This window comes from Tachypleus tridentatus, chromosome 6 (assembly GCF_004210375.1).
Source record: "Tachypleus tridentatus isolate NWPU-2018 chromosome 6, ASM421037v1, whole genome shotgun sequence".
In the NCBI taxonomy this organism is placed as follows: Eukaryota; Metazoa; Arthropoda; class Merostomata; order Xiphosura; family Limulidae; genus Tachypleus; species Tachypleus tridentatus.
The window spans coordinates 163613153-163633116 of NC_134830.1; the positions used below are offsets into that span (position 1 = coordinate 163613153).

Here is a 19964-nt window from a genome sequence, read left to right on the forward strand (position 1 = left end):
TGTGGAAAATTAATAATGGTTTTACACCTGCAATTGTTGAACCCGATCTGGTGATAAATTGTGGAAAATTAATAATGGTTTTACACCTACAACTGTTGAACAAGATCTGGTGCTGAACTGTGAAAAATTAATAATGGTTTTACACCTGCAATTGTTGGACTTGATCTGCTAATAAACTGTGAGAAATTAATAATGGTTTTACACCTGCAATTGTTGGACTCGATCTGGTGCAGAACTGTGGAAAGTTAATAATGTTTTTACACCTGCAATTGTTCAACCCGATCTGGTGATAAACTGTGGAAAATCAGTAATAGTTCTACATTTGCAATTGTTGGATCCGATCTGGTGAATAATTGTGGGAACTTAATAATGATCCTACACCTGCAACGGTTGGATCCGATCTGGTAATAAACTGTGGAAAATTAATTATGGTTTTACACCTGCAATTGTTAAATCTGATCTGGTAATAAACTGTGGGAAATTAATAATAATCCTACACCTGCAACGGTTGGATCCGATCTGGTGATAAACTGTAGAAAATTAATAATGGTTTTACACCTGCAATTGTTGAACCGAATCTGGTGATGAACTGTGGGAAATTAATAATAATCCTACACCTGTAATTCTTGGATCCGATCTGGTAATAAACTGTGGAAAATTAATAATGGTTTTACACCTGCAATTGTTTGACCCAATCTGGTCATAAACTGTAGAAAATTAATAATGGTTTTACACCTGCAATTGTTGAACCCGATCTCGTGATAAATTGTGGAAAATTAATAATGGTTTTTTACCTACAACTGTTGAACAAGATCTGGTGCTGAACTGTGAAAAATTAATAATGGTTTAACACCTGCAATTGTTGGACTTGATCTGCTAATAAACTGTGAGAAATTAATAATGATCCTACACCTGCAACGGTTGGATCCGATCTGGAAATAAACTGTGGAAAATTAATTATTGTTTTACACCTGCAATTGTTGGACCCAATCTGGTGATGAACTGTGAGAAATTAGTAATGGTTTTACACCTACAACTGTTGAACAAGATCTGGTGCTGAACTGTGAAAAATTAATAATGGTTTTACACCTGCAATTGTTGGACTCGATCTGGTGCAGAATTGTGGAAAGTTAATAATGTTTTTACACCTGCAATTGTTCATCCCGATCTGGTGATATACTGTGGAAAATGAGTAATAGTTCTACATTTGCAATTGTTGGATCCGATCTGGTGAATAATTGTGGGAACTTAATAATGATCCTACACCTGCAACGGTTGGATCCGATCTGGTGATAAACTGTGGAAAATTAATAATGGTATTACACCTGCAATCTACTAGATCTGGTAATGACTGTGATAAATTAATAATGGTTTTACACCTGCAATTGTTGAACCCGATCTGGTGATAAATTGTGGAAAATTAATAATGGTTTTACACCTACAACTGTTGAACAAGATCTGGTGCTGAACTGTGAAAAATTAATAATGGTTTTACACCTGCAATTGTTCAACCCGATCTGGTGATATACTGTGGAAAATGAGTAATAGTTCTACATTTGCAATTGTTGGATCCGATCTGGTGAATAATTGTGGGAACTTAATAATGATCCTACACCTGCAACGGTTGGATCCGATCTGGTGATAAACTGTGGAAAATTAATAATGGTATTACACCTGCAGTTGTTGGACTCGATCTGGTAATGATAGTGAGAAATTAATAATGGTTCTACACCTGCAATTGTCTGACCCCATCTGGTGATAAACTGTGGAAAATTAATAATGGTTTTACACTCCAATTATTGAACTCGATCTGGTGCTGAACTGTGAAAAATTAATAATGGTTTTACACCTGGAATTGTTTGACCCAATCTGGTCATAAACTGTGGAAAATTAATAATGGTATTACACCTGCAATCTACTAGATCTGGTAATGACTGTGATAAATTAATAATGGTTTTACACCTGCAATTGTTGAACCTGATCTGGTGATAAATTGTGGAAAATTAATAATGGTTTTACACCTACAACTGTTGAACAAGATCTGGTGCTGAACTGTGAAAAATTAATAATGGTTTTACACCTGCAATTGTTGGACTCGATCTGGTGCAGAACTGTGGAAAGTTAATAATGTTTTTACACCTGCAATTGTTCAACCCGATCTGGTGATATACTGTGGAAAATGAGTAATAGTTCTACATTTGCAATTGTTGGATCCGATCTGGTGAATAATTGTGGGAACTTAATAATGATCCTACACCTGCAACGGTTGGATCCGATCTGGTAATAAACTGTGGAAAATTAATTATGGTTTTACACCTGCAATTGTTAAACCCAATCTGGTGATGAACTGTGGGAAATTAATAATAATCCTACACCTGCAACGGTTGGATCCGATCTGGTGATAAACTGTAGAAAATTAATAATGGTTTTACACCTGCAATTGTTGAACCGAATCTGGTGATGAACTGTGGGAAATTAATAATAATCCTACACCTGTAATTCTTGGATCCGATCTGGTAATAAACTGTGGAAAATTAATAATGGTTTTACACCTGCAATTGTTTGACCCAATCTGGTCATAAACTGTGGAAAATTAATAATGGTATTACACCTGCAATTTTTGGACTCGATCTGGTAATGACTGTGAAAAATTAATAATGGTTTTACACCTGCAATTGTTGAACCCGATCTCGTGATAAATTGTGGAAAATTAATAATGGTTTTACACCTACAACTGTTGAACAAGATCTGGTGCTGAACTGTGAAAAATTAATAATGGTTTAACACCTGCAATTGTTGGACTTGATCTGCTAATAAACTGTGAGAAATTAATAATGATTTTACACCTGCAATTGTTGGATCCGATCTGGAAATAAACTGTGGAAAATTAATTATGGTTTTACACCTGCAATTGTTGGACCGAATCTGGTGATGAACTGTGAGAAATTAATAATGGTTTTACACCTACAACTGATGAACAAGATCTGGTGCTGAACTGTGAAAAATTAATAATGGTTTTACACCTGCAATTGTTGGACTCGATCTGGTGCATAACTGTGGAAAGTTAATAATGTTTTTACACCTGCAATTGTTCAACCCGATCTGGTGATATACTGTGGAAAATGAGTAATAGTTCTACATTTGCAATTGTTGGATCCGATCTGGTGAATAATTGTGGGAACTTAATAATGATCCTACACCTGCAACGGTTGGATCCGATCTGGTGATAAACTGTGGAAAATTAATAATGGTATTACACCTGCAGTTGTTGGACTCGATCTGGTAATGATAGTGAGAAATTAATAATGGTTCTACACCTGCAATTGTCTGACCCCATCTGGTGATAAACTGTGGAAAATTAATAATGCTTTTACACTCCAATTATTGAACTCGATCTGGTGCTGAACTGTGAAAAATTAATAATGGTTTTACACCTGGAATTGTTTGACCCAATCTGGTCATAAACTGTGGAAAATTAATAATGGTATTACACCTGCAATCTACTAGATCTGGTAATGACTGTGATAAATTAATAATGGTTTTACACCTGCAATTGTTGAACCCGATCTGGTGATAAATTGTGGAAAATTAATAATGGTTTTACACCTACAACTGTTGAACAAGATCTGGTGCTGAACTGTGGAAAGTTAATAATGTTTTTACACCTGCAATTGTTCAACCCGATCTGGTGATATACTGTGGAAAATGAGTAATAGTTCTACATTTGCAATTGTTGGATCCGATCTGGTGAATAATTGTGGGAACTTAATAATGATCCTACACCTGCAACGGTTGGATCCGATCTGGTAATAAACTGTGGAAAATTAATTATGGTTTTACACCTGCAATTGTTAAACCCAATCTGGTGATGAACTGTGGGAAATTAATAATAATCCTACACCTGCAACGGTTGGATCCGATCTGGTGATAAACTGTAGAAAATTAATAATGGTTTTACACCTGCAATTGTTGAACCGAATCTGGTGATGAACTGTGGGAAATTAATAATAATCCTACACCTGTAATTCTTGGATCCGATCTGGTAATAAACTGTGGAAAATTAATAATGGTATTACACCTGCAATTTTTGGACTCGATCTGGTAATGACTGTGAAAAATTAATAATGGTTTTACACCTGCAATTGTTGAACCCGATCTCGTGATAAATTGTGGAAAATTTATAGTGGTTTTACACCTACAACTGTTGAACAAGATCTGGTGCTGAACTGTGAAAAATTAATAATGGTTTAACACCTGCAATTGTTGGACTTGATCTGCTAATAAACTGTGAGAAATTAATAATGATCCTACACCTGCAACGGTTGGATCCGATCTGGAAATAAACTGTGGAAAATTAATTATGGTTTTACACCTGCAATTGTTGGACCCAATCTGGTGATGAACTGTGAGAAATTAATAATGGTTTTACACCTGCAATTGTTGAACTTAATCTGGTGATGAACTGTGGGAAATTAATAATAATCCCACACCTGTAATTGTTGGATCCGATCTGGTAATAAACTGTAGAAAATTAATAATGATTTTACACCTGCAATTGTTTGACCCGATCTGGTGATAAACTGTGGAAAATTAATAATGGTATTACACCTGCAGTTGTTGGACTCGATCTGGTAATGATAGTGAGAAATTAATAATGGTTCTACACCTGCAATTGTCTGACCCCATCTGGTGATAAACTGTGGAAAATTAATAATGGTTCTACACCTGCAATTGTTTGACTCGATCTGGTGATAAATTGTGGAAAATTAATAATGGTTTTACACCTACAACTGTTGAACAAGATCTGGTGCTGAACTGTGAAAAATAAATAATGGCTTTACACCTGCAATTGTTGGACTTGATCTGCTAATAAACTGTGAGAAATTAATAATGGTTTTACACCTGCAATTGTTGGATTCGATCTGGTGTAGAACTGTGGAAAGTTAATAATGGTTTTACACCTGCAATTGTTGAACCCGATCTCGTGATAAATTGTGGAAAATTAATAATGGTTTTACACCTACAACTGTTGAACAAGATCTGGTGCTGAACTGTGAAAAATTAATAATGGTTTAACACCTGCAATTGTTGGACTTGATCTGCTAATAAACTGTGAGAAATTAATAATGATCCTACACCTGCAACGGTTGGATCCGATCTGGAAATAAACTGTGGAAAATTAATTATGGTTTTACACCTGCAATTGTTGGACCCAATCTGGTGATGAACTGTGAGAAATTAATAATGGTTTTACACCTGCAATTGTTGAACTTAATCTGGTGATGAACTGTGGGAAATTAATAATAATCCCACACCTGTAATTGTTGGATCCGATCTGGTAATAAACTGTAGAAAATTAATAATGATTTTACACCTGCAATTGTTTGACCCGATCTGGTGATAAACTGTGGAAAATTAATAATGGTATTACACCTGCAGTTGTTGGACTCGATCTGGTAATGATAGTGAGAAATTAATAATGGTTCTACACCTGCAATTGTCTGACCCCATCTGGTGATAAACTGTGGAAAATTAATAATGGTTCTACACCTGCAATTGTTTGACTCGATCTGGTGATAAATTGTGGAAAATTAATAATGGTTTTACACCTACAACTGTTGAACAAGATCTGGTGCTGAACTGTGAAAAATAAATAATGGCTTTACACCTGCAATTGTTGGACTTGATCTGCTAATAAACTGTGAGAAATTAATAATGGTTTTACACCTGCAATTGTTGGACTCGATCTGGTGTAGAACTGTGGAAAGTTAATAATGTTTTTACAACTGCAATTGTTAAACCCGATCTGGTGATAAACTGTGGAAAATCAGTAATAGTTCTACATTTCAAATTGTTGGATCCGATCTGATGAATAATTGTGGGAACTTAATAATGATCCTACACCTGCAACGGTTGGATCCGATCTGGTAATAAACTGTGGAAAATTAATTATGGTTTTACACCTGCAATTGTTAAATATGATCTTGTAACAAACTGTATAAAATTAATAATGATTTTACACCTACAATTGTTGGACCCAATCTGGTGATGAACTGTGAGAAATTAATAATGGTTTTACACCTGCAATTGTTTAACTTAATCTGGTGATGAACTGTGGGAAATTATTAATAATCCCACACCTGTAATTGTTGGATCCGATCTGGTAATAAACTGTAGAAAATTAATAATGATTTTACACCTGCAATTGTTTGACCCGATCTGGTGATAAACTGTGGAAAATTAATAATGGTATTACACCTGCAGTTGTTGGACTCGATCTGGTAATGATAGTGAGAAATTAATAATGGTTCTACACCTGGAATTGTCTGACCCCATCTGGTGATAAACTGTGGAAAATTAATAATGCTTTTACACTGCAATTATTGAACTCGATCTGGTGCTGAACTGTGAAAAATTAATAATGGTTTTACACCTGCAATTGTTTGACCCAATCTGGTCATAAACTGTGGAAAATTAATAATGGTATTACACCTGCAATTTTTGGACTAGATCTGGTAATGACTGTGATAAATTAATAATGGTTTTACACCTGCAATTGTTGAACCCGATCTGGTGATAAATTGTGGAAAATTAATAATGGTTTTACACCTACAACTGTTGAACAAGATCTGGTGCTGAACTGTGAAAAATTAATAATGGTTTTACACCTGCAATTGTTGGACTCGATCTGGTGCAGAACTGTGGAAAGTTAATAATGATTTTACACCTGCAATTGTTCAACCCGATCTGGTGATATACTGTGGAAAATCAGTAATAGTTCTACATTTGCAATTGTTGGATCCGATCTGGTGAATAATTGTGGGACATAATAATGATCCTACACCTGCAACGGTTGGATCCGATCTGGTAATAAACTGTGGAAAATTAATTATGGTTTTACACCTGCAATTGTTAAATCTGTTCTGGTAATAAACTGTAGAAAATTAATGATTTTACACCTACAATTGTTGGACCCAATCTGGTGATGAACTGTGAGAAATTAATAATGGTTTTACACCTGCAATTGTTGAACTTAATCTGGTGATGAACTGTGGGAAATTAATTATAATCCCACACCTGTAATTGTTGGATCCGATCTGGTAATAAACTGTGGAAAATTAATCATGATTTTACACCTGCAATTGTTTGACCCGATATGGTGATAAACTGTGGAAAATTAATAATGGTATTACACCTGCAGTTGTTGGACTCGATCTGGTAATGATAGTGAGAAATTAATAATTGTTCTACACCTGCAATTGTCTGACCCCATCTGGTGATAAACTGTGGAAAATTAATAATGGTTCTACACCTGCAATTGTTTGACTCGATCTGGTGATAAATTGTGGAAAATTAATAATGGTTTTACACCTACAACTGTTGAACAAGATCTGGTGCTGAACTGTGAAAAATTAATAATGGTTTTACACCTGCAATTGTTGGACTCGATCTGATAATGACTGTGAGAAATTAATAATGGTTCTACACCTGCAATTGTTGAACAAGATCTGGTGCTGAACTGTGAAAAATTAATTATGATTTTACACCTGCAATTGTTAAGCTCGATCTGTTGATGACTTGTGAAAAATCAGTAATAGTTCTACACTTGCAATTAATTGACCCAATCTGGTCATAAACTGTGGATACGTAATAATGCTTTTACACCTGCAATTGTTGGACTAGATCTGTTGATGAACTGTGGAAAATGTATAATGGTTTTACACCTACAATTGTTTGGCCCGATCTGGTGATAAATTGTGGTAAATTAATAATGGTTTTACACCTACAACTGTTGAACAAAATTTGGTGCTGAACTGTGAAAAATTAATTATGATTTTACACCTGCAATTGTTAAGCTCGATCTGTTGATGAATTGTGGAAAATCAGTAATAGTTCTACACTTGCAATTGTTGGATCCGATCTGGTGATAAACTGTGGAAAATGATTAACAATCCTACACCTGTAATTGTTGGATCCGATCTGGTAATAAACTGTAGAAAATTAATAATGGTTATACACCTGTAATTGTTTAACCAATCTGGTCATAAACTGTGGAAAATTAATAATGGTATTACACCTGCAATTGTTTGACCTAATCTGGTCATAAACTGTAGAAACTTAATAATGGTTTTACACCTGCAATTGCTGAACCCAATCTGGTGATGAACTGCGGGAAATTAATAATAATCCTACACCTGTAATTGTTGGATCCGATCTGGTAATAAACTGTGGAAAATTAATTATGGTTTTACACCTGCAATTGTTTAACCCAATCTGGTCATAAACTGTGGAAAATGAATAATGGTTGTACACCTGCAATTGTTTGACCCCATCTAGTGATGAACTGTGGAAAATTAATAATGCTTTTACACCTGCAATTGTTGGACTAGATCTGTTGATGAACTGTGGAAAATGTATAATGGCTTTACACCTACAATTGTTGGACCCGAACTGGTGATGAACTGTGAGATATTAATAATCGTTTTGCACTTGGAATTGTTAGATCCTATCTGGTGATGAACTGTGGAAAATGAATAATGGTTGTACACCTGCAATTGTTTGACCCCATATGGTGAAAACTGTGGAAAATGAATAATGGTTGTACACCTGCAATTGCTGAACCCAATCTGGTCATAAACTGTAGAAACTTAATAATGGTTGTACACCTGCAATTGTTTGACCCCATATGGTAATAAACTGTGGGAAATTAATTGTGCTGTCCATTCTACAAAGTTTCATCAAGGAAGGTAAGTGAACTGATGCAAACAGAAAGTTGCTATAAAGTTCCAAGAAGAGGAAATTGAAATTCTCTCTCAAGGTGTGAAACTTGCAAACACAACATGAATAACGAGTAGCTGACATTGAAACAAGGTACATATTGAAAACTGACTTCATACAGAGACATTCCTGTGATGCTAGCGAGACTTAATATAGCTTCGCCGTCTATAACATTGAAATAACCTTTCCCAAAATGACATATAAACAACATAAGGTTGAACCTAAAGTAACAGCAAAGATGATAATGCAAGGTAATAAGGGCAGCTGACTTCAACAGAGAGAAACAAAAAAAGTTTGTTTGTTTGTTTAAAATTTCGCGCAAAGCTACACGAGGGCTATCTGCGCTAGCCGTCCCTAATTCAGCAGTGTAAGACTAGAGGGAAGGCAACTAGTCATTACTACTACCCACCGTCAACTCTTGAACTACTCTTTTACCAACGAATTGTGGGATTGACCGTAACTTCATAACACTCCCTCTCTACGGCTGAAAAAGTGAGCATGTTTGAACCCATGATATTGCTGGTCGAGCGCCCTAACCACCTGACCGTGCAGAGCAGTCATCAAATGAAATTTATATTGCATTGTATTATAATGTTTTGTAGTACTTTGTATTGGAATGTTATTTCAGTGAAATTATGGACAAAGCAGGCACAATGACATCGAAAATTTTAACAGAATGCAATTGTCTGTTTGAGCCTCAATACTGAAGCTTCAGTTTTGAAGTCAAAACGTTGTCTCCTATTCTTTCAACAAGCAGTTATAATGCACTAAAATTCTCAAACCAAAAACTCAGAAACCATGAGTGGTTTGCAGCTTTTCCTAAAAAAAATATTACTCACAATGCTGCTGAGACGTTATTAGCTAAAATTAAGGAGACTGTCCAATGACAATAGCACGAATATGCTTCGAAGTTTTCAAAGTAATGAAAATACCATCTCTAAATTTATTTCGAAAGACAAGAACAGCATGCAAAACACATTCTGTAAAGTTTGTTAAAGTGCCTGTGGTTACAGGTTTATCGAACACCTTGTACTGTCTATTGAAATGTACATGGCTCATTATCAGTGGATGTTTGTCTAATTCTTTGAACTTGTATTAGTATGTATATGCCTTAAAGGGGAGAAAGTAACTTGCATTAGTAACTTGAATAAAGTGTGAGTATACGTCATTGATTTTTAAATTTTGAAACTAGGAGAAAAAAGGAGAAAAATGTAGTATTTTGGTAAATTATATATTGTAAACCATTTTTTTTATTCATAAAAATAATATTTATCTAGCTGTTTCTCAAAATGCTCATGGTCAAGAAAAGCGGCTAAGTTCCTTTCAGTCCAGTTACCTTCTGTTGTGGCTCACCGTGTTTGTCCAAAACATCAATAATTACGTTTTAATTTAGACAATGTCCTAATTTTCTTTATTTACATGAGTGCTTTGTTGTCACCATTCTTCAGCTGTTCATGTAAATAATTTTATTATTGTTATTGAAAGGTTTAAACAATTAATGTTATATATTATTATTAAATCATACTGTAAAGTTTACAAATTACGAGCCTCGTATTGTACTTTATAATAAATATGAAACGATCAAATGCTTCAATTCTCTTTATTCAAATGCCCAATACTGCAACACGACGACCTATCACAGGCCACATATTATAACAGCTTATTGTTACATAACCCTTCTCTCGAGCCTAACCAAATTGTTGTGACACCAACGAAGTTACCAAGACGAAATACTGGGCATTTAAAAAACATAATCCTGAGCACCTAGTTTGTCGCTTAATACATTTACTTCTATAATAGGTTCTAAATCCTAGTTGATTTTTACAAATTCTTTGAAAGCTTATTAGACAAATTATTAACTTCATAACATTAAATAACAGTTTTGTATTTTTTTCAATGTAGATGAAACTGAAATTATCCTTACTTACAGGAAGCACTATTATGTCTTCACATATAATCTTAGTTCCACACTGCTTTCCTTCTGTAGTCGAACAGTTGTAAATTCTCCGTAAACGGTTCTTCTACTGTAATCGATTAATTAATTAGCTCCAAAAACAATGTAAACTACATATACTCAAAAACAAAGTCCGCTGTAAATATTGTTATCATAATTTCTATTTTCTCTACGATTATTTATTTTGATTCAATTTCATCATAAAAGTATTCAGTTTTGTTTGTTTTGAATTTCTGGCAAAGCTACACGAGGGCTATTTGCGCTAGCTGTCCCTAATTTAGCAGTGTAAGACTAGAGGAAAGGCAGCTAGTTATCACCACCCACTGCCAACTCTTGGGCTACTCTTTTACCAACGAATAGTGGGATTGACCGTTACATTATAATGCATCCACGGCTGAAAGGTCGAGCATGTTTGGTGCGACAAGAGATTCGAACCCGCGACCCTTGAATTACGAGTCGAGTGCCTTAACCACCTGGTTATGGCGGGCCAAAGTATTTAAAATAATGCTATTCAGATCGCAAACCACTTCCGTTTCAAGATATCTTTATTCTTTAAACTTAATGATAGCATATCAGATGTTATTGTTTAACAGAATTACATTCGATTTAAATTTAGATTTTCTATTCTTTTTGAATATCCAGTCCGAGGATGGTCTAGGACTGTGAATCGAATGGACTCACGTTAGAGTCTCAATACGCTGTTGAACACACTCCAAACCTTAATCCCCCATTTCAGCCGTAGGGGCGTTATAATGTGACGTTCAATTCCACTATTCTTGGTTAAAGAGTAGCTCAAGAGTTGGCGTGGTGATGACTAGCTGCCTTCCCTCTAGTCTTACACTGCTGAATTAGGAACGGCTAGCACAGATAGCCCTCGTGTAGCTTTGCGCAAAAATTCAAAATAAAACAAAGTCCAACTTACCATTTGGCAAGTGTAGCCAAATAGACGGCGAGTGCTTAAATTACCCATGGCTACACTTGAAACTTGGAAACTTTTGGCCTTACCGTTTAGCTCATGCATCATTTCGTACCGTTTCGGTTCGTAATACAAAATACCGAGTATTTGTCAAAGAAATTTGTTGAAAAATATTAAATTAAATAACCAATATTTAAACAAGATATCATATAAGTTGAAATAGTTCACGATATATTTCCGAACACAGGCAAAATAGGTAATACGTGTAAAGTTGTACAGAAAGAAAACAAATATCAAAACTATTCCACACGAAATAACGTCTAGATATTTTCCTTCTGCCAATATTTGCAACAAACTAGGCTTGGCAACCAAATTCCAGTGTACTTTTGACACTTCACGCTCTAAATCAAACCAGATACGTCGTAACCACTCTTAGTGAAAATTCAGCCGTTCCTTCAAATTTTGATAATGTGATTTTTTTTCTTCTTAATTAACCAGCCTTCTTATGTGAGAACAAGGCCAAATATTAAATAATATAAACATGACCCGTTTACTAACTACTTTTCGGATAATCACGCAATTTTATATTTGTTTTTTGCAATGCTAAAACGATTTAATGTCTACTCGCTTGAACTGAATACACAGACATTCTATGTAATACACGTTTTTAGTCTAAATTTCACTCAAAGCTACAAGAGGTCCATCTGTGGTAGCCGTTACTACTTTAACAGTGATAGAATAGAGGGAAAGTAATTAGTTAACATCACTTACACGGGAACTGCTCATTTTTTGCTAACAAAGAGTGGGATTGGACATCACATCGTAACGCTCCCACAGCTGAAAGAGAGACCATGTTCCGTGACGAGGATTCGAACCTCAGGTTGTAATTCAGAAACCCTTGTCATCAGCCGACGTCAGACCTTACATTTATTCCCGTGTCGTTATGTTTTTATTAAGTTCTAGAGAACTGACCAAAGGAAAATTCCGAATATCTGATGAAAGACAAAGACATTATCTGGTAGCTAAGACTAATGACGGATTTATAGTGGAAAAGTTTTGAATAGAGCAAATAACTAATCATAAATTAAGTCACTGAACGATATATTTTTTTTTACACAAAACGAATAAAAGTATGCAAAAAAATATATAATAAATAATATGCAAATGATACCAAAATATCATATAATAAAGTTCTTACCTTGAATTAACGATTTATTCAAATATTGGGACCTTTGAGAAAAGAAAAGATACAAATTAGTGAAGTGTAGTAATAAATTATAATTTGATTTGTATGAAAATGTAGCAATGTTTCCAAATAGTAAGGATAATAAAGAAAGTGTTGCATACTTAGAAATATGCGTAAAATCATATTTAGGTATTAGAGACATGCCAATTACCATGGTAACTGGTGTCAAATATAAAACTGGTATCAATGTGCGATTAATTTGTTTGGAAATTATTATCACGCGAATTTGTACGAAATGAGCAACGGTTCTCTTGAAAAATAAAATACAAAGCAGCTTATTCCATGATCTTACCCAGGATATTTAAGCCGGGGATTCATTTATACAAACCCAAGTCAAAACGAAAGTTCTCCCCCGTAGAGGGAGACAGTGGATTTTCTGGAAGTCGAGGTTTTTGTCGTTAAGTGTGTGTGTGTTTTTCGTAGAGCAAAGCCACAAAGGGCTATCTGCTCCGCCCACCGAGGGGAATCGAACCCCTGGTTTTAGCGTTGTAAATCCGGAGACATACCGCTGTACTAGTGGGGGCTTGTCGTTAAGTATTTTATGAAGTTTTGAATTCCGCGCAAAGCTACACGAGAGTTATCTGCGCTAGCCGTCCCTAATTTTGCGCTGTAAGACTAGAGGGAAGGAAGCGAGTTATCATCACCACACACTCAGCTCTTGGGATACTCTTTTACCAACCCACAGTGGGATTGAACGGCTGAAAGGAAAAGTATGTTTGGTGGGACAGAGATTCGAACCCGCGATCCTCAGATTAGGAGTCGAGTGCCTTAACCACCTGGCCAAAAAAAATCGATAATGTGGTAAACAACAAAAATGGCACGTCAACAATGAGAAATAACAGCAAACTGCCGCCTTCATGTTTTCATCAGATTTTCCTAACAAACTATCGATTGCTCCTACAGTGCTGCCCTCTAAATTCTAATTTCACTAGAGCAGTTGTAAGCTTATTGCAACGCAAATCTATAAGATAAAGAAATCCCGTTCATTTTATTTGGTTGTACTTAACCAATCTACATTTCGTTTCTCAAAACACGGTGTAATTTTGTAGATATTACTAGAAATTAGTAGTAATAAACCATATCTGTTAAAATAAAACAGTAATTCTTATAAAATATCAATATAAACAAACACTTATGTCAAAACTGAGTAAATTATAAATAAAACCCATCATGTACTTATTTTGTTTAGTTAGTTTTTTTTACATGATTTGATGATATATAGATAAGGCTTACGCTATCACGAGTTGTTATCATTAACGTGGTCCTTTAACCACCATTTTATCCACTTTTGACTACTATTCTGGCACAGTTTATTCATTATTGTTTGCACATACTATTTTGTTGTGCCTAACTGACGAAGTACAATTCCGTTAATGTACGTATATAGTAATAACGTATTACTTTAAATTACGCATTCTTTACTTTTCTGATTTCCAGAAGGGTATCGAAGTCCGATTTTTAATAAGTTCATAGAATTACCATTGAGCCTTGTAGAGGGAGCAACTTATTTGTTGTACACCGCTATTTACGAATCCCTTGACCAATCAGTCACACGAGTTGAAATGCTTGTTATGCTTTCGTTCACGACATCAACAATTAGGCCAATCATAATGATATGATAAAATTATCGTCAACCTTGCTTGTGTTACATTTTATTAAAATTATCCTCAGGTTTGCTGGTATTACATCTTATTAAAATTACCTTCAGCCTTGCTAGTATTACATCTTATTAAAATAACCTTCAGCCTTGTTAGTATTATGTCTTATTAAAATAATCTTCAGCTCTGTTAGTATTACGTCTTATTAAAATAATCTTCAGCCTTGTTAGTATTACATCTTAGTAAAATAATCTTCAGCTCTGTTAGTATTACGTCTTATTAAAATAATCCTCAGCTCTGTTAGTATTACGTCTTATTAAAATAATCTTCAGCTTTGCCAGTATTATATCTTATATTACAGAAACTTGTCAATTTAAGTTATGCGGTTTACTCTTTTGCGAAAAAGCCATTCACAGTGTAGTAATACTTATTCCGTAGACACAAAATGAAGACGTCAGAATAATACGAGTATTTATTGCAATAATAAGAAAAAGTTCCAAGTTAGAAATGTGACACAACAGTACCTACTAATTTTTCGTGCTAATCTTCTGTCGGGGCCTGGCATGGCCAAGCGCGTAAGGCGTGCGACTCGTAATCCGAGGGTCGAGGGTTCGCGCCCGCGTTGCGCCAAACATGCTCGCCCTCCCAGCCGTGGGGGCGTTATAATGTGACGGTCAATCCCACTATTCGTTGGTAAAAGAGTAGCCCAAGAGTCGGCGGTGGGTGGTGATGACTAGCTGCCTTTCCTCTGGTCTTACACTGCTAAATTAGGGACGGCTCGGTGCAGTGGGCTGACAACCTACTCACTTAAATACTTGTTGAAGAATCCGCAAGCGATTGCGGCCCTATGTTCCTAGATGGAATCTAATGGTGATAACTAACTAACTAATCTTATGTCGACTGTTTTGATATTTTGATTTTAAACAATTTAAGATTCTAAGTGTCAGTTAGTTAATATCTTATATCAGATAAAGTATCTTATTAGCAGCTATCAAATTTGAGTCAGATGTAAAACGTAAGTCATAATGAAGTCAGTTAGGTAGTCGCTAAAATAGCGAATTAATTAATAAGTAATGGATGAATGGATTTGTTTGTTAATTATATATGTGTTGCAAGTGTGAGATGCAAAATTAGTAACTGAGTGGAATTTCTGTTAAATCTAGTTTACTTGTGAAATTAGGCCTATCGATAGATTTCGGTTCCAGTAAATCTGTAACTTAAAAAAACATTAAATAATCTTTTTTTCGTCAATTGACTTATCTTTTTCTTTTTAGTGAATACTCCAAAATTCACAACAAATAACAGAAACCAAATTAATAGTACAAATTATTTCTAAAAAAAAAAAGATCAAAAGTGAAATGTCAGTAAGTATTGGCAAATTTCTGTCGGTATCATAAAGTTCTTAACATTTCTAGCCTAAACAACTTTGACATTATACGCTTTGAAGTTAGAGACTTATAAAGATTCATTGTCGGTGAATTATCTCAATTGTTAGCACTGTTTGAGATGTTCCTATTTCTAAATATCTCTCACCACGAATAATAATTTTATACCAGTTTGTTTTGAATTAAGCACAAATCCACACAATGGGCTATCTGTGCTCTGTCCACCACGGGTATCGAAACCCGGTTGTTAGCGTGTAAGTGCGCAGACACACTACTATACCACTGGGGGGGGGCTAATTTTAATTTTTAATACTATCATTCGAGTACGGACTATGCGATCAACTTTTATGACGTCAGTCACGCAAACGAAACACAAGAGTAGGTTTGAAATCATAAGAAAACATGAGAATAATTACGTTTTCATGAAAATGCCTCATTCCTTGTCATCTAACCTTGTGCTTCAAACTGTGCCATCATAATACTCGTGACGTAATAACAGTCCACCAAATGAGGTAATGAAGCAACTGGCTTATTATACCTAGAAATCTAAATATACATTGTTGAGTTACACAAAATATACTGTTCTACTTACACTATTTGTTGAATAACAATGGAACAATTGTCAAAAACAGAAACTCTGTTAATAGAAAGGTCGTTTAATACAACTTAGGTCTCTTCCGTCAGAGGGTTTCCATTCTAAAATACGACCCAATTAAAACAATAGGAAATAAGTCCAAATTATCGAAAATATATTACAATCTACACTGTCTTGAGTATATACATATATATTTCACGGTGGTACAGCATCAGCTACCAAACCATTTGTAATAAACACTAATGAATTAATATCGTTTGGTAAAGCACTTTAAGATTTGCACTGTTTTCACTAAAACTTCAAGTCGTTTCATATATAAATGTACTATCCATTGACTACAACAGAAAAATTCTGTAATACCACGAAAACTGTAATATAATATGTGCTTAAAATAAGTTATTATTTTAGTTTTATTCATCATGTTAGCGATAGGATTTTCAGTGGAATTATAAAGCCATTGCAAAATATATATTATATTGCTATAATAAAAATTCGATCTCTTTCAAAAAACATGAAATATCTAAGTCGATCTTAATACGCCAATAGTATAAACATGCCAGCATAAAATTAAATGTTATCAAATTCGAAATAAATAATGAAATCTTCCACAATGTTTTAACAATTGTCACTTACAACTTGTCAGTTTTCCTTGGCTTCAGTAATAAAACACAATAGTCAAAATTTTATATTTCCCTCATTGGTCATTTTCTTTTCTTTCATATTTTTTTGTTCACTTTCCATTTTCGTCATTTTCTTGTTGTTCGTGACCAAAATGTCACCCCGAAATTTTCAAAATCTCAAAATTACTATTATTATTTGTGGTTGAGTACGAAACAAACACAATGGGCTATCTGTGCTCTACCCATCCTAGGTATCGAAATCCAGTTTTTGATCATATAAATCTGCAGACGTAGTGCTGAACTCCCGGGGGCCTAAAAATTATTTACTGCTGTAGTTGGGTCATAATAATACGTTTCATTCAGAATTGAATTAATAGAGTTTAAAGTGGCTTATCTGCATAAGGCGTGAGTTCCAGTAATATATAATTTGCCCCCCCCCAGTGGCACAGCGATATGTCTGCGGACACACACCGCTAAAAACATGGTTTCGATACACGTGATCGGCAGAGTACAGATAACCCATTTTGAAGCTTTGTGCTCAATAACAAGCAAACATATACTTTTACAATGTTAAAAGCCATGTATGTGTAGCCCACGTGTGTAATTCTGTGTTACACCTTTGCTCGCTAACTCGATCTCCACAAACCAAGAGATTATAATACACAGAAAGATGCGTCTAGATTTCTTCAAGGCAAAAACAAATATTTCTTAAAGCAGTGAAAACTGTAGTGCACGTGCGATCACAATGGCGGCAGAGATCTTAGAGATTATGTAATAAATGAGTATTTTTAAGTAAACTCGAGAATGATCGCACCAGTCACTGGAGCGTCGTTACGGTTTCAAAAATAAACCTTACTATCTGTAGAAGTTGTAACTTGTGATGTTATAATGTAGATATAGAATGAAAAAAATCAAAATAAGCACCATCGGCGAAACAAGAGCAGGACTTCCGTGACAAGTGTTAACTTGCTCAGTAAGATGAGTTGGGCTTTTCATAGATCATGGCGGATCTGATCTGAAAGAATCCAAACTATTTTCTCATTCGCAATACGCGTTTATTTACAGTTGGCCAATCAGAAGACAGGGAGCATAATAAAAAAAAAAAAAACTATAGGAACCTACCACGGGCAACGAAGCCACGTTTCTAGCATTTTAGGTCCACAGACATGCCGTTGTGCCACTTGGACTAGAAGACAAACCCTAATAGACTAACTGTGAGGGACATAGAAAGAATCATTTGTAATATGCCGTGTTTCTTATTAGGCCTATTGGTTTAATTGGAATTCCTGGTTCGCAGCATACTTTACCACAAAATCGCACGATGAAGTTGTAGATACGTTATAAAAGTGGCAGTAAAACCCATTATTTGATCAAAGACGAACAAGAGCTGTCAATTAATGCTCTTCTCTAGTCTATCAGTTCAAAGTTAGGGATTGTTAGCGCAGTTAGCCCTTGTTAATCTCATACACTTGTCTTTAACACTTTACTGTTACTACATAACACTTGTAAAACTGTAATTCGCAAGAATGTAACAAATAGGATTTCCAGATTTCGAGAGTTAAAAGTGTCACAGGGTGACTCAAGCAGCCCTGAAACAGTTTACAATACAACTTATAGTACAATAAGCATTTAACTATTTACTAAACACACTGACGTTTATTTCACTGCATTTTGAAACCATGGACAAAACAAATTTAATAAAAGCTCATCTTGTCAAAAATAATGCTAGATAAAATACAAATGTACCTAAGAGTTCTTAAACCTCTGTACACACAAAGAAGAAAAGAAAATAAATTTTTTTTTTGTTTTTCATCGCTGGGAAGGTCTTTAAATCTCAATTCACGCGGCTGCCTGTGTTTGTTTGTTTTTCGAATTTCGCGCAAAGCTACTCGAGGGCTATCTGCGCTAGCCGTTTCTAATTTAGTAGCGTAAGACTAGAGGGAAAGCAGCTAGTCATCACCACCCACCGCCAACTCTTTGGCTACTATTTTATCAACAAATAGTTGGATTGACCGTAATATTACAAAGCCCCCCCCAGCTGAAAGGGCGAGCATGTTTGGTGTGACGGGGATTCGAACCCGTGACCCTCAGATTAGGAGTCGAGTGCCTTAACCACCTGGCCATGGTGGGTCGGCTGCCCATTAGAAGGTAAGGTTAGGAAAATGTAGCAGAGAGGAACACTGCTAAAATCAGATGATTTTAAAAACGAAAAGGCGCCATTTATAATGGCAAACTGTACATATCAACTCCCACTGATGTAGAAAGAAAATGAAGCAACTTAATACTTTACTATTTATTATCCGGACAAAAAAACTGGATCAAAACTGGAACTTCTCATTTTTCAAACATTACAAATACTACTCACCCCTCTGCACAGCTGTTGCTCCTAACATTGAAAAGATATATTTCTAGTATGATCACTTGATTATGTTTTAAAGTATGAGATAAAGAAAAAAATGGGAATTTAAAAACTTGCAAATAGAGATTGTATAAAAGTGAGTAAACATGTCTGGAAAGTGAGTAAACATGGCTGGAAATAATGTAGACATTATTTACTAAAACTACAACTTCCCATTTTGACTCCATGCTGTAACCTAGAATTACGTTTGTTGGAGTCAAAATTGGGATTTGTAGTTTGAGTAAATAATGTCTACACTATCTCCAATTTTGTTTCCTTATTTTTTATCACCTTTGCAGGTTTTAAGCTGCTACTTCTCTATTTATCTTGTTTGCTGGCTTTTTTCATAGTCGGCTATAGATAAAGCTAACTTTATATATTATAATGCTAATAAACAAAGCTAGCTGATACGGCTCATGATGATTTACTGTAGCTATTGACTACTTGATCGCATTAGTTCGAGATGTAAAACGT

General features: G+C 35.1%; 1 protein-coding gene across 2 annotated transcripts in view; it reads right to left on the minus strand.

Moving 5' to 3' along the window:
* The window catches only part of LOC143254331 (uncharacterized), a 115648-nt gene that overhangs the window by 93603 nt on the left and 2081 nt on the right, over positions 1 to 19964 (minus strand). For both annotated transcript variants that reach the window (XM_076509327.1, XM_076509336.1), the window contains exons 2-3: positions 12847 to 12878; positions 10707 to 10802 (exon numbers count right to left, since the gene is read on the minus strand). The gene's annotated coding sequence lies outside the window, so the exon portion shown is untranslated. The remainder of the gene's footprint in view (positions 1 to 10706; positions 10803 to 12846; positions 12879 to 19964) is intronic.